This window comes from Meriones unguiculatus, chromosome 21, assembly GCF_030254825.1.
Source record: "Meriones unguiculatus strain TT.TT164.6M chromosome 21, Bangor_MerUng_6.1, whole genome shotgun sequence".
Classification (NCBI taxonomy): Eukaryota; Metazoa; Chordata; class Mammalia; order Rodentia; family Muridae; genus Meriones; species Meriones unguiculatus.
In genome coordinates, this window is record NC_083368.1 from 58182096 (window position 1) to 58196045 (window position 13950).

The 13950-nt window shown below is 44.1% G+C and overlaps 1 long non-coding RNA gene across 2 annotated transcripts in view; it reads right to left on the reverse strand.

The window, feature by feature from the left end:
• Window positions 1-13950, reverse strand: part of LOC132649748 (uncharacterized) — a 120012-nt gene that overhangs the window by 38021 nt on the left and 68041 nt on the right. For both annotated transcript variants that reach the window (XR_009588274.1, XR_009588275.1), the window contains one exon: window positions 13568-13601. This is a non-coding gene — a long non-coding RNA (uncharacterized LOC132649748). The remainder of the gene's footprint in view (window positions 1-13567; window positions 13602-13950) is intronic.

A 13950-nucleotide genomic window follows, 5' to 3' on the forward strand; every position in this document is an offset into this window, starting at 1 on the left:
GTTCCCTCGGCACTCTACCCAGCCCAGAGGAAACCACGGCCAACCACAGGAGATCCGGCTCCTCCACCAGGCGAAAAAGAATTATGATGTCGACACCAGCAATTTACCAACGAATCCCACACCAGTGCCAGAGCGTGCTCTCTTTCTACGACTGCCTGGGAGTGAGACGTAGGTGCAGGCAAGGCACACACATTCTTGGGCTAAGAGGACAGAGCCATGGTTTGGGGGGGGTTCCACTGAGGTGGCAGCTTCTGCCACAGAGTGGTTAAAGTATAAAAAAAGGAATGCTGACTTTTTGTTTCCCTGGTGACCAACATGCGAAGAAAAACTAACAGAACTGTGTAACTGCTCCTTTTAAGAGCAGTGTTTCGACGTGTTCTTCAACCACCTGCGCTTGGACGGCTTCATGTAGCCCAGGAGTGTGCCCCTCACCCACACATCCCAGGTCACTCTCCTGTACTTTATAGTTGGAAGGCTGTTTTCCTGCCTATGGAAAAGCAGCAGACTGTAGACTTTTCCATCTCCCTTTCCTAGCCAGTGACTTCTCTGATTCTTGTCATCAGAACAACTCCAGTGGAGTGGCTGTAACTTCAGAAAACCAGACCCAGGCTGGGCTGCTGTGCCTGCCTTCCTCCCCCAAGCCAGAGGCAACATCCAAGATGATGAAATTTGGAGGAGGGGGCAGCAATATCTGAGGCTGAATCTGAACATTATGTTCAGCGGTTCTCAACTTTCATAATGCTGAGACCTTTGATACAGTTCCTCATGTTGTGGTGACCCCAACTATAAAATTATTTTTGTTGCTACTTCAGAACTGTAATTGTGCTACTGTTGTGAATCATAATGTACATGTGTTTTCCAACAGTCTTAGGTGACCCATGTAAAAGGGTCTTTTAAGCCCCCAAAAGGACTGTGACCCACAGGTTGAGAACCACTGCATTAGAAGACAGTGTCTCTGCCATAAAAATGACGCATGGCCATGAGCAAAAGCCAAAGGAGCTGAGTGAGTTTCACCGCGCTACAGGCTTTACATTGAGAACTTTATATAAATGAACTCTATTTTTTTCTAACGTTGTACAAGGACTCACCAACTCAGCTCCCTGTCTTTGGCAACAGGGACACATGTCCCCACACAGCTGGGGTTGGCTTTGAGTACCTAACTTTACTACCAGCACCCTGTGGACATAAAAGAATCTTTAAAATGAGATCAAGAAATGCTCAGACATATATTCCTACAGATTTTAAAAATGTGTATGTTATGTGTTCCCCTACATGAGTTCATGTGCACCATGTGCTTTCAGAGGCCAAAAGAGGAGCACAGACCCCTGGAACTGGAGACTCAGGCTGCCTGCCCCAGCAGCCAGCACTTCCAGCCACTGAGCCATGGCTCCAGCCCTACCTTTGTATTTCTTATCTTTGCTCTATCTTGATCTCTACAGGTCTACGACCATTTAGAAACTTGGAATTTTTCAACATCTCTCTTCCATTTAACCAGTTATTTCAGTACAAAATTCTGGGGAAGCCTCATATTTACAACGTGGACTTAAAAATGTTATGTAATGTAAAATATGAAGACTTGATCCTTCCATAACAGGGTTTTACCTTATTCTTCTCTATGTTTCCACAGGTACTTTCTGAATGGGGAGTCCTAAGAAAAAAGTATATTCTAGAGTAAGTTCTTCAAATATCACCTCCTCAACCCCATTTCAGGATCATTATCTACTGGGCGTCCTAACAAAACAGGAAGGAAGGCAACACTTTTTACCCGCAGCTGATCTAGCTTTGTTCAGTGCTGCCAGTATTTTGCCTAACAGTAAAATTTGGCTGTGTCAGAACAAAGATTTTCCTATGTCAGCGCTAAGTAACATCTTAGATTAAGGCCCACTGGCACCTTCTAGACGGCAGCAGAGCTCCCCTGACTGATGCAGTAGAGTAGAAGACACAAGCCCTTGTGACTTACTCCTGGCTGAAGCACATCATTCTGGGTACCGCCAAACCCTGGTGATGCTTCTTTACTTTATACTTTATCGATGTATGCCTTTATGTCTCAGAGCAAAGCATGCCCCAGTTTTCTTTCTTTCCTTCCTTCCTTCCTCCCTCCCTGTCTGTCTTTCTTTTCTTATGTATACAATGTTTTGCCTGGACTCTGGAAGAGGGCACCAGATCTCATTATAGATGGTTGTGAGCCACCATGTGCTGCTGGGAATTCAACTCAGACCTGGAAGAGCAGCCAGTACTGTTTGTTTTTTAAGCCATGTCAGGTCAAATCTCAGACAAACATTCTACCTACTACACTGAGCTTCAGAGTTCTTTCACTCCTCTGTCAAGTGTAGACCCAAACACAAACATTACTACCACTACTGGCTTCCCTGGGCAACCGCACCCTTAGCATAACCGCTGGGCAACCATACCCTTAGCATAAGTTTAAGGTCATTTTAGAAGCAACAACTTTTGTCAGGGCATAATTCAAAGTGCATGAGAACACTATGCTGATGTAAGAGAGCTTATGTTACATTTCAACTCAGAATCATATACACTTAATTTTTATTTGCTGGTGTGTTAATCTATTAGCCCTGCATGGTGTAATGCCTTTTTCTGCCAGGGACAGGCCCTTACACAAAAACAGAGCCACAAGGTGTTACTGGACGGGTTGCCTTCACGTGCAAAGCGCATGCTGCTGCTTACAGTGATGGCATGGACATCATCTGACGTATTTAGGACATGCCCCTGCGCTTAGCTGCTACATGACTGTAGTGTGAGACTTACGTGGCAAACTCACTCACACATATCTGAGGCTCAAAGGGAAAGACAACTTAATGTTAGGTAATCATTAACCAAAAGATCTTAATACCACATCAGGAATAGAGGGCAAAGATTGAAACGCCATCTCTAAGAGTCGGTTATTTCTAAGCTGCTGCCAACATGGAAACACCAAAGTCCTTTCTTGTCTTCTGGGTGATGTTTCCTGGTCTTTTAAAAAGATGTCTCACCTGACAACGCTGTTGAATTAAGTTTATGTGAGAAAGAATGCCCAGAGTGAGAGGAGATGGATGTTATGAATCACCTAGGGCTACCAGCTTAGATCTAGGGACCCTCAGGCCTCCACAATCAACCGCCCTTTAGAAGAAACACACTACCTAAATAAACCAGTAGGGAACTTTGTATTTCCTCTCTCAGAAATATACAGGGTATTAAAATGAGCTAGCATTTCCAAATTCATGCTCAAATCATTACTTTCAGCAACTATATACTTCCCCATGGTTTTGAATTTAGTTTTGTCTTGAAAATAAATATTTTGACACAGTCAACAACGCTTAAACAGTCTGCCCTTATTCACTGGCTACACTGAGACCCTAGTGGATAGCAGAAACCTCATCTAGTTCAGAACCCCACCACATACTTCACCTTCCACCATGCGGGAATGCTTATGATAAACTTTAACTCTTTAACTCATGAAGTGCAGTTAGAGATTAGTAACAAATTTTTAAAAGATTATTACTATGTGCTGGCTGAGGACTGAAGCTCTTTAAGAACATGAGTGCCAGGCAGCCAGGCCATTCAGCACAGCTGATTTCCCTATGATTGATATGTAGTACTATGTGAACAGCTGTGAAGAGCAGGTGTGCATCCACGAAGCAATGCTGGCTATCCCTGGACATACAACATGCTAAGAATGACCTTCACTGGTCCGGATGTAAATGTTAGAAGGTTTAACCACTAAGACTGAGGCCTTTCTGAGTTGGCCACAGGCTATGTTTGTACCTTCATGTTACTGATGACTCTTCTTGAGCTTTTTGGCTGTAACTAGTCCCTCAAATTGAATGCACAGGGAAGAAAGCATGGGATCTTAGGAAAGGAGAAAGAGGCTTCAAATGCAGATAGAAGATGCGTACCTAATTCACATTTATGGCATCAACAAGACATGGCTTGAAAGGACATCAAGTGGAGAGGGGAAGAGTGATGAGTTCAGTAGAAAGGTATTTGACTGGATATATATTCTGTGCCAGAAGAACCACACAGTTGTGAAAGGCTGACTAAAGGCAGGTAGTGTGTTGAGTGGCCACATGTGACCAAGATCTACAATCTGGGAAGGCTTTTGTGTGGTAAGCTTGGTAAGGAGCTGGTTGACAATCTGCCAGGGAAGTAGCTAGTTGGTCTGGCTGGTGACTCAGACGGTGAGAACACAGGGGCAGGGTTCAGAATGGTGTCATGGTGTGTGGTCGGCCTTGTGGTGTCCAAGCACGAATAGCAGTGAACAGGCCTGGGGCTGGCTAAACAGGCACCAGCCAGGGCTTCAGGCAGCCCCGCCCAGCAGCTGACTCTGAATTCAGAGTGCTCTCCTACAATAAGAGACTCTTCATAGGAGGGAGCTGAGGACTGTAATCTGAAAATTCTGTTATTATTAGCATAACTAATATTATGCTAGTAAATAGTTATTAGCATAACTAAAAATATTATAAATATTATACAAGTAAATAGTTATTAGCATAACTAATTACTTGTAAAACAGTTCATGTACTTCATCTTATTGTTCTTACCCATTTTAATGTCCCACATTTGCCAAAAGTGAGCTAAACTAGAGCAGTGGTTCTAAGCCTGTGGGTTGTGAACCTTCTTGGGATCGAACGACACTTCCACTGGAGTGGCCTGAGACTATCCGCATATCAGATATTTATCAGATTCATAACAGTAGCAAAATTACAGTACAAAATTGCGATGAAAGTAATTTTATAATTGGGGGTCACCGCAACATGAAGCATTGAATTGACGAACTGCAGCACTAGGAAGGTTGAGAGCCTCTGAACTGGAGTTACTATTAAAAGGTCTTGATCATACAAACTTTTGACTTTACAAAACTAACTGCTGACATTTAGAAGTGTTTAACAGACTCCTCAGGTGTGTGCGAGCGTGCGTGCGCTTTTATTCGCTTACAATTTGGTGGGTTTTTGTTTCTTTTTTTTCCCTTCTTTTTGGGTGCTGTTTTGTTTTCTTGTTTTAGGGAGCTGTTTTGGATTTTTTTTTTGAGAAAGAAGTTAAAGTTGGATGGGTATGGAGGGGGAGAGGATTTGGAACGACTTGGGGAGGGAGAGAAAGAATAACAGGATACATTTAAATTTAAATTTAAAAATTGTTTTAAATAAGGAAAACTTTTGCACACGTGCGTTGACCAGCAGAGTCCCAGTTCTGCCAGCAGGGGGCTTGGAAGCATGCATGCAGGCTTGTTAAACTACACTCCTCATTTGGGTCCCTGGAAGAAAGTTCGTTAATGCAGGGTTCTGCAAGCCATGCACTAACCCATTCATGCTGTAAACATCACTTTGAAAAAAATGAAATTAAAATAATAAAAAGGCGAGAGCTCCTCAACGCTGTAAAACCCTCCTTTCGGGAGAAAAAAAATCGTCTTTTTGGAAAGGTAGAAGTCATGCTTGAAATGCAGTGGGTGGATCACAGCAGGTTTAATTTGAGCTGGGGCCATGCCATCCTTCTCACCTTGGGAACAAACCCATAAGCCAAGATGTGTTCATAACTATGCCAAGCTGATCCTGACAGTATCTTGTAAGTCACTCTTCAGCCACTTACTCTGTGTCTATTCTACCTGAGGGGGTTAAGAAGAAATGATGGAGCTCTAAAAAACCAACAAAAACCTTCAACCCCATTACACAGAATTAACTGTTAACTTTTAGGTAGGATTATGGTACAAGCAGCTCTCACACACTGAGCGCTGTACCAGTGTGTCCTACACCGTCAACTCCCTTGATCCTCTCTGTAGTCCCTTGATCCTCTCTGCAGCAGACACTGACATTCGTGTTTTACAGGTAAAGAACACAAAAACATTAAGTCATCTGCCTGCAATGGCGTTTAGAACGAGACACACACATTCACTGGGCTAACGCTGCTGGTGCAACTAACACACGAAGGCCTCCCTCAGGTCCTCATAACACACGAAGGCCTCCCTCAGGTCCTCCTAACACAAGAAGGCCTCCCTCAGGTCCTCCTACCACACGAAGGCCTCCCTCAGGTCCTCCTAACACACGAAGGCCTCACTCAGGTCCTCCTCTGACAACTGTCGATTCTCATGCAAGAATCTTTTGGCCAACGATGACAGCAAACCCAAGCGCTTTAAAAATTAATTAAGGTTATCAGAATTAATGCATGTCGGCAGCTTACACACATGACACAGAGAACTACATTTCAGGGCAGTTTAGGATTTTTAAATGTAATGAAACACTTAGAGAAAACCGGGGCTTCTCGCCTGTGACGGCACTGTGCCACACCCCTCTTAATCTAATGAAGTAGTTCTCCTTTTAGGACATACAGTTCAGGGAAAGCACTGTCAAAACCTCCCTGTTTACGTGTGACCGCTAATTCACAGAGCAGGCTGGAAAAATGACTTTACTATCCATCACTAAAATGATTTTTAGGTATTTTAAAGCTGTTTCTCTTAATGAACAGACTGAGCTGTTCATTTCTAATAAGTACTCAGTGTGTCTGAAAGCAGAACATTTGACATGGTCTGGGATACACTCTGTGGTTTCAAAAAAATAAAAGGGTGATTCAGCTATGCACTAATATGGTCAATCTGCTTCTGAGAGAGTATCCCTGGGAGAAAACAGTGATGTCTGCACTAACAAGTGATACCTTCTCCAAGTGGCAATGACATGCTGGGACTTTTCTGATGCTATCACCACTCTTCCTGTCCCCTCAGCCAAGACAGGAGCATTCTTTTACGAGACAGCCCTCAGGAGAGAGGGGTACCTTGAGTATGGGAATTAAGCTTTTTTTCTTTTAACTGGACACAATGGTTTATGGGGCAGGAGAGTCATATACAAAACTGTTTCTCTGCAAACATAATTTATTAATATATTTAACATTAAAACTGTACCCAGTGGTTGGGAACATAGCTCAGCAGATAGAACACTTGCCAGGGGTGGGGGGTTCAATCCCCAGTACATAAAACTAGGCGTGGTGCCACAAAATTGCTACCAAGTTCTTGGGATGTGGAGACAGGTGGATCAAAGGTTTAAGGTCATTCTTGGCTACACAGTGAATTTGAGGCTCACCAGAGGTCCCCAAGACCGAGTCTGAATACTTAACCCGACTCTGCACTCACACAGTAAAAACAGTACAGCTTCTAACTTTGTAGCAGCAGCACTCGCTTGCACTAAGAATCTGGCTGAAGCTCCCTGGAGTGCAAAAACAAGGGCAGTTGTTTTGGAGTTGAGGAAGAGTGCACAGAGCTGGGGAGGACAGAGAACTCTTGAGGGAGGAACTACGGTTAAAGGAGGAAGTTGCTCTGGGTTTGAAAGCAGCTCACAAAACCTTCATTGTCAGAAGATGAGGGTGGGCCACTGTTCTTCCTGTCCTCAAGTGGAAAAACCAGTGAACTCGGATACCAGTGGATACTCACAAAGTAAACAATAGGGTTTAAAGCTGTAAAAGAAATCCTGGTGGCAACTTTTAGCAACATATATCTTCAAGTTCTTACAGAACAGTAAGACTCCAGTCCACACTACCCTAAGAAGAACAAGGAAGGGATAATACTTCTTGACTTCTAACTACACTATGAAACTGTAGTGACTAAAGCAGTATGGTAATACCAGTGGGAAAATAAGCCTTTGTGTGCAGCCAACTGACCTCAGCAAGAACACCAGACATGCAAAAGAACGAGTTCCTCAATTAACAGTGCTGAGAAGAATGGAAAAACTAAAACTGGATCTACCTTACACCCTACAAAATAACATGCCACATGGGTTGCTGAGGTGGCTCAGTGGAGAAAGGAGCTGCTGTCAAACCTGACAATCCGTGTTCCAACCCAGCTAGAGAGAGCCTGCTCCTGTGAGCAGTCTTCTGGCCCCCACACATGTACAGTGTCATGCAAGTGTGCCTGCCAGTTCACACTCACACACAGGAAGTCAGGGCACTCAATGTAATTCTTAAATTAAAAACGGACACAAATGGACTAAAGACTTAAATTTAAGCCCTGAATGTATGACACTATTTGAAGAAAAGTCAGGGAAAGCTTTCCATCACCGTGTCTAGGCAATGGTTTCTTAAATATGACAACAAAAGCACAAGCAACAGAAGGAAAGCCAAACATGGGGCCTCAGCAAGTGAGGATGCTCAGCACAGCACAGGAGGCAGGACTGTGGAAATCTGTGGGCTTGGGTGAGACGGCTGTCAGTCACATACCTGACAGTCACACAGAACACAGAAGGCACGCTTGTAGCTCTGCAGCAGAACAATCTGATTTCTAAGGTGAGCATTTCTCTAAAAACAAATATAACTGTGATGCACAAGAAGAGATTTTGCAGCATTACTGCTTTGCAAGAAAGTGCAAATCAAAACTACAGTGGGGGCTGGGTGAGGTGGAACAGACCTTCAGTCCCAGCACCAGGAGGCCGAGCAGGCCCAGCTCTGTGAGGTCCAGCCTGGTTTACAAAGTAAGGCCCTGTCTCAAAACAAAACCAACGAAACCACCACCACCACCACCACAGGCGGCTATCCCTTCCCACCTTTTGGGAACTGTAACCTTTCATGATCTCTGCTTATACACTTCAGGTGTCCAGGAATGCACACCCCGTGACCAGGGCTTGTCCAGCTCCTGTATTCTAATCCCAGATGCAGCCACACCCCAAATGTTGGCGTAGACACACACTGCTGCTACGAGCACTGCACGTGGAGCAGGTCCTGTTGATTACATTGTTCTATCTGATGATCAGAGTACAAATTCCAAGAAATCACTTTACCAGGTAACATCAAATTACTAGAGTAATGTTCCCAACTGCAGAGAGCCTGAGTCACTGTATTATTCTATGACATCCTCTCATAATTTTCTGCTTTGGTCACATAGCTCACATCCCTTCTTAAAACTTCAAATATTGCTTCAACATTATTTAAACCCAATTAGCCTGATCTGGTTGTCACATAATTCTCAGCAGGGGTAGGCAGGAGTGTTTCAGCCTATGCTCACCCAAGCTTTCCAGTCTTGTCAGCATTATTTTAACCTAGTGGCAGTAGAACCTAGCCTTCCATTTCCAGGCAATGCTTAGAATATGGGACTCACCAAATGGGAGTAACATGATTACTGACCTTTGAACACTAGTCTCTGCTGTGTGTATGTCATGTCGGGCATGTGCGTGCACACGCATGTGGAAGAGAGACGTCAGGTGTCCTCTCTCATCAGTTACTCTGCACCTGTTTGGGGGAGCAGGGTCTCCCACTTAACTAGGAGCTCATGGATTGGCTATACTGGCTGGCCAGAGCCTCGGGGATCCTCCCGTCTGTCTCTGTCCCTCCTCAACCCCCAGCGGTCCAGTTACAGACATGTACTCTTACAGCTGGCTTCTCACGTGGGTGCCTGAAGACGTGAACTTAGGTCCTCATGTGTACAGAGCAGGCATGCCTGCAGACAGACGGAACAATCTCCCTACCCTAACATTACTTTCTTTAGCAGAAAAACAACAAAACAAACAAACAAAAATGCAAAGCAGATCAAAAACCCAAACTATAGGAGACACGAATGGAACAAGTAGCTGCTGCTGCTGCTGCTTTTAGCAGCATCTTGCCTTCGGCCTGTTAACAGTGGCTACTCACTGAAAGCAATTAACATGTGCACCACCTCAATAGACACGCAGGCCTTCAGGCTAGAGATTCAAACCCAGCTTCTCCAACACACTGCCTCTAGCACGTTACTTCACCCTGTGTTATTCAGCTCCCTTCTAGTTTTCCTTAAGCTTGGGCTTCTATTTCCACGATCAATCCTTCTATTTCCATGATCAATCAATGCAGAAAAAGAAAGTTTCACAGGAAAATTGCCACAAAGATGGGGAAAGTGTAGGGTACATTTTATTTTATTTTATTTTATTATTTTTTTTTTTTAGTGTTCAGACTTTATTGGTTCAACCAGAAATAGCAAAGGCAACGTAACTACTATTCGGGGCCGTCATGCACAGACGCGAAAGCCACCTTTCGAACTAGGGTACATTTTAAAACAGACGTTCTTCACATTGGTTATAAAACCCAAATGCATTATTTTACATTTCCAAATACTGTTTGGTTTGTTCCCTTAAGCCATCAGCTCTGTCTGTTTAGTGCTGCCTTTCTCTGAAGCCATTGCAATTCTTCCTGTGACACTCAACTTGACCTACTGAGAAGAGGAGACACGAAGACACGTGCGGGAATGTGCAGTGGGCCAGCCCACACTAAGCTCCTGGTCTCACTGTAGAGCTGTGGGCTACAGGTTCTAACACACAAACACATTCTGGTATTTTCTTACCAACTTCCCTTTACTTATGAGCAGAAAACTAAACAAAGACAGGTTAGCAAACAGGTGAAAATCCCACAACTGCTTCCAAGCAACAAGAAAAGTATTCTAATCAGACTCTTAATCATTACCTATTGCCTTTAGAATAGTTCTGGAAGACAGGTGGCCACTACTGGTTTAGTTTAAAAGAACCATTTTGTACACGATAGTCCTTAAACATCTGTTCTGGATGTGGTACAGCGTTAAAAGTGCTACGCCCTAAACTTTTAGAGGAAGGAGCCTACCTCTGCACTTAGTGAGGACTTCCCCAGACATGCTGCCCTGAAGTTCTTACTGGGGCTTTGAGCTCAGTATGAGTATTTTGCCTGCATGTATGGATGTGCACACCATGCGCAAATCTCATGTCTAGAGAGGTCAGCGGAGGGCATCAGGTCCCCTGGAACTGGAATTAGGGATCATTGCGAGGAGCTGTGTGGGTGCTGGGAAACACATCTGGGTCCTCTCTAACAGCAACTGGTGCTGTTAACCTCTGAAGCAACTCACTGTCTCTGGATTTACTTTCTACTGCAAAGTTTGTAAATAGGAACAAAGGCACCTCTCATGTAACAGAAGTCAGCCATCTAAAACTTACATCCAAAAGTGAGCTCTAAATGTCTTGGAGAAGTGGTATCCCTTTCAAAACCTTTTAAATGACCCAGGTCTGTGAAATAATTACTATACGGTCATTTTGTAGGCCCTCTGAACATTTGTAAAGGACAGGACTAGGGTTTTGTCATGAAACCCTTTTCTCCATTATCACCTCTATTCCCTGAATCCTGTTCTAACTTATGAACACTTCTCAGTTTATCATAGGTAAGCCATAAATGGCAAGCATGTTTGAGGCACTGAGGCAGAAGGCCTTAGTACATTCTAGTATAAAACGTATCTGAATGCTACGAAAGCTTCCTAAGGCCCTGTATAATAACATCCAGAAGAGGGGAGCAGCACAACACACAGATCTGCCTGCCGGCAGATGTCTCTCTAGTGTCTCACACCAACCAAGAAGAGGAGGACCCGTGTGGAAGAGCTTAGCATAGCTCTACCACCTCGTGTTCCCTGGACCTAACCATTTACGTGGGTGGCTTTCAAGCTCAGAGCACCACAACAGTCTCTTACTGAACTCTGTGCTCAGCTGATGTGTCTAAATCAGATGGGCACTGAATGGTGAGTCTCCTGTCTCCACCCCCACAGGTCCTCTGGTTTCATGATAAGTACCTTGCTGACTTGGGTTACCTCCTCTGCCCTATTCAACAGTGAGCTCTAACACCACAGAAACACGTATCTTTTAAAATAGCAAATACATTTCTTTGCTACTGGTCAGGAAAGCAATGCCAAAGCTCAAACAGAAAGACAAACAAGGAATGGCAAGTAGAAAACAAGATAGGTCAGTTAGAAAATGGAGAAAGTTTGGCACAAAGAATTAAGCACTGGGACATGGGTTCAGTTCCCAGCACCCACATGGCAGCTTAGAGTCACATGTAGCTCTACTTCCGGAGCATCTGATGCTCTGATGCCTCTGGGGGCATGCCACACATAGTGTACACAAACACATGCAGGCGAGCACTCATGCACATTAGATAAATAATAGTTTAAATTAAGGCAAGTTTGCAGGGGTTTCAGGGACAAAGAAACAGCAGGGCACAGAACACAAGCTCAAGAGAAAGGAAGCCTGGGAAGCTGATACAGCACAAAGGTCTCAAGTCTGTCAAAAGGATAATACTCTGGAAGAGTCATGATCTACATTAAAAAGGAACAAAAAAGTGTTAGCATGAAACAGATTAGAAGGCCAGACTTGGTGGCTCACACCTTTAATCCCAGCATGGAGAAGGCAGAGGCAGGCAGATCTCTGTTAATTCAAGGCCAGCCTGGTCTACAAAGTGAGTTCCAGGACAGCCAGAGTTACGTAGGGAGACCTGGTCTCAAAACAACAGAAACAGATATTGCAGCAGCCATAACTGTAGGTAACGCTGACAAGTATTTCCTCTGTGGGTCTGAGTGTCCGACATACTGTGCAGCTGTGGAGCCAGTAACGGCCGCACTAGCACCTCCCAGGAGAAAAGCAGCACCACGGGTGATACTAAACCCTAAAACCCAAGCAGGCAACCACAGCAAGTACCAAGTCACACGGCACTTAAGACAGGTGGCTTACCAATCCACATCAGATGGCAGGACGACACACCACGAAGGCCATCCAGAGAAAGTCCACCACCCTGGCCCTCACTCCAGAAAAGGGGCACTGGTGTGTTGGAAGAGAGGAACCGAGAAGGTGGAGTAGTTGAAGATGAGGGGACTGGAGTGCAGAGTGTCGTAAGGGCAGAAGACCGAGTACAAATGCAGAACCAAAGACACATGGGTGGAGTGAGGAGGCGGCAGAGACTTGCTTAGCACTATCTGCTCAGTGTCACAGCCTTAGTGGGTCCACAAAGTCAGACATTTAACACGTTTCTAATCCAAGTTATCTGATGCCCTCAGAAGATGGGGTGCTGTTTCTAATGTCATCTTTGTGTGTCACTAATGCCAATCCCTAAACTACCCTGGTGGCCACCCATGAACAAAGCTATTTTCCATTTTCCCAAATGATAAAAAGTCTCTTAATTTCAGGGTCCTACTAGGTAACTTACCAAGTAAAGGTGCTTGCCACCAAGCCTGATGATATGAGATTAATCCCTCAGGCTCATACAGTAGAAAAGGACAACCAACCAACAGCACCCCGCAAACCCTTTTTAACTTTTTAAAAGGAATGTCAAGGCTGGGTTTGGTGGTGTATACCTGCCATCCCCGCACTCAGGAGGCAAAAGCTAGAGGAGCGGAACTTTCAGGCCAGCCTCAGCAATACAGAGTGTGAGAGCGGCTGGAGTTACATGAAGCTCTGTCTTTGAACACTTAATAGTCATAATATTATTTAAAAACATTAAAGTATTAATAAATTTCAAAGAAGCCCTTTAGTTTTAAAATTGAGAGCAATTTACATTCCAAGTTATTATAAATGAGTGCTTTAAGGCAAAAATGAGCTGGGGCCAGGATAAATCTCTCAGATCCACTCATGCTGTATCGGAACTCACCAAGACTGTCTATTCACTCTTCCTTTTGAACAGAGGGGATGGTTTCATGTGGCATCTTCTATGTTTGGAGTTCATTTGGGCTTAGGACACTAAAGTAACTTAGAAAGGGGCAAAGATACACCGTCTTCCTCTTGTGGCAGACACCATCCTGCGCACTTACAAATATTAATGTAACAATGTATACAAAACTAATTTCAGTTACCTGTTTGGTAGCCTGGGCTGCTGCCATTTTCCCACTAAAAAGAAGGGGACAGAATTATTAGTAAGTGTTCATAAAGGTACATCCACATGTTTTTATTATTATTATTATTATTATTATTATTATTATCATTTGATATTTTCCTAACTCAGGAGAACCAGAAGGGTTTCAGTCAACCTTAACCCATCATTTCAGGCTGCCTACCTTTACTGTGTTTATAAAAAAGACTCACTTAAAAAATCATCTCAGGGCTGGTGAGATGGCTGAGTAGTTAAGAAGACTGGTGACTCTTCCAGAGGACCTGAGTTCAATTCCCAACAACCATATGGCAGCTCACACTTGTCTGTAATTCCAGTTCCAGGGGATCCAACACCATCATACACATA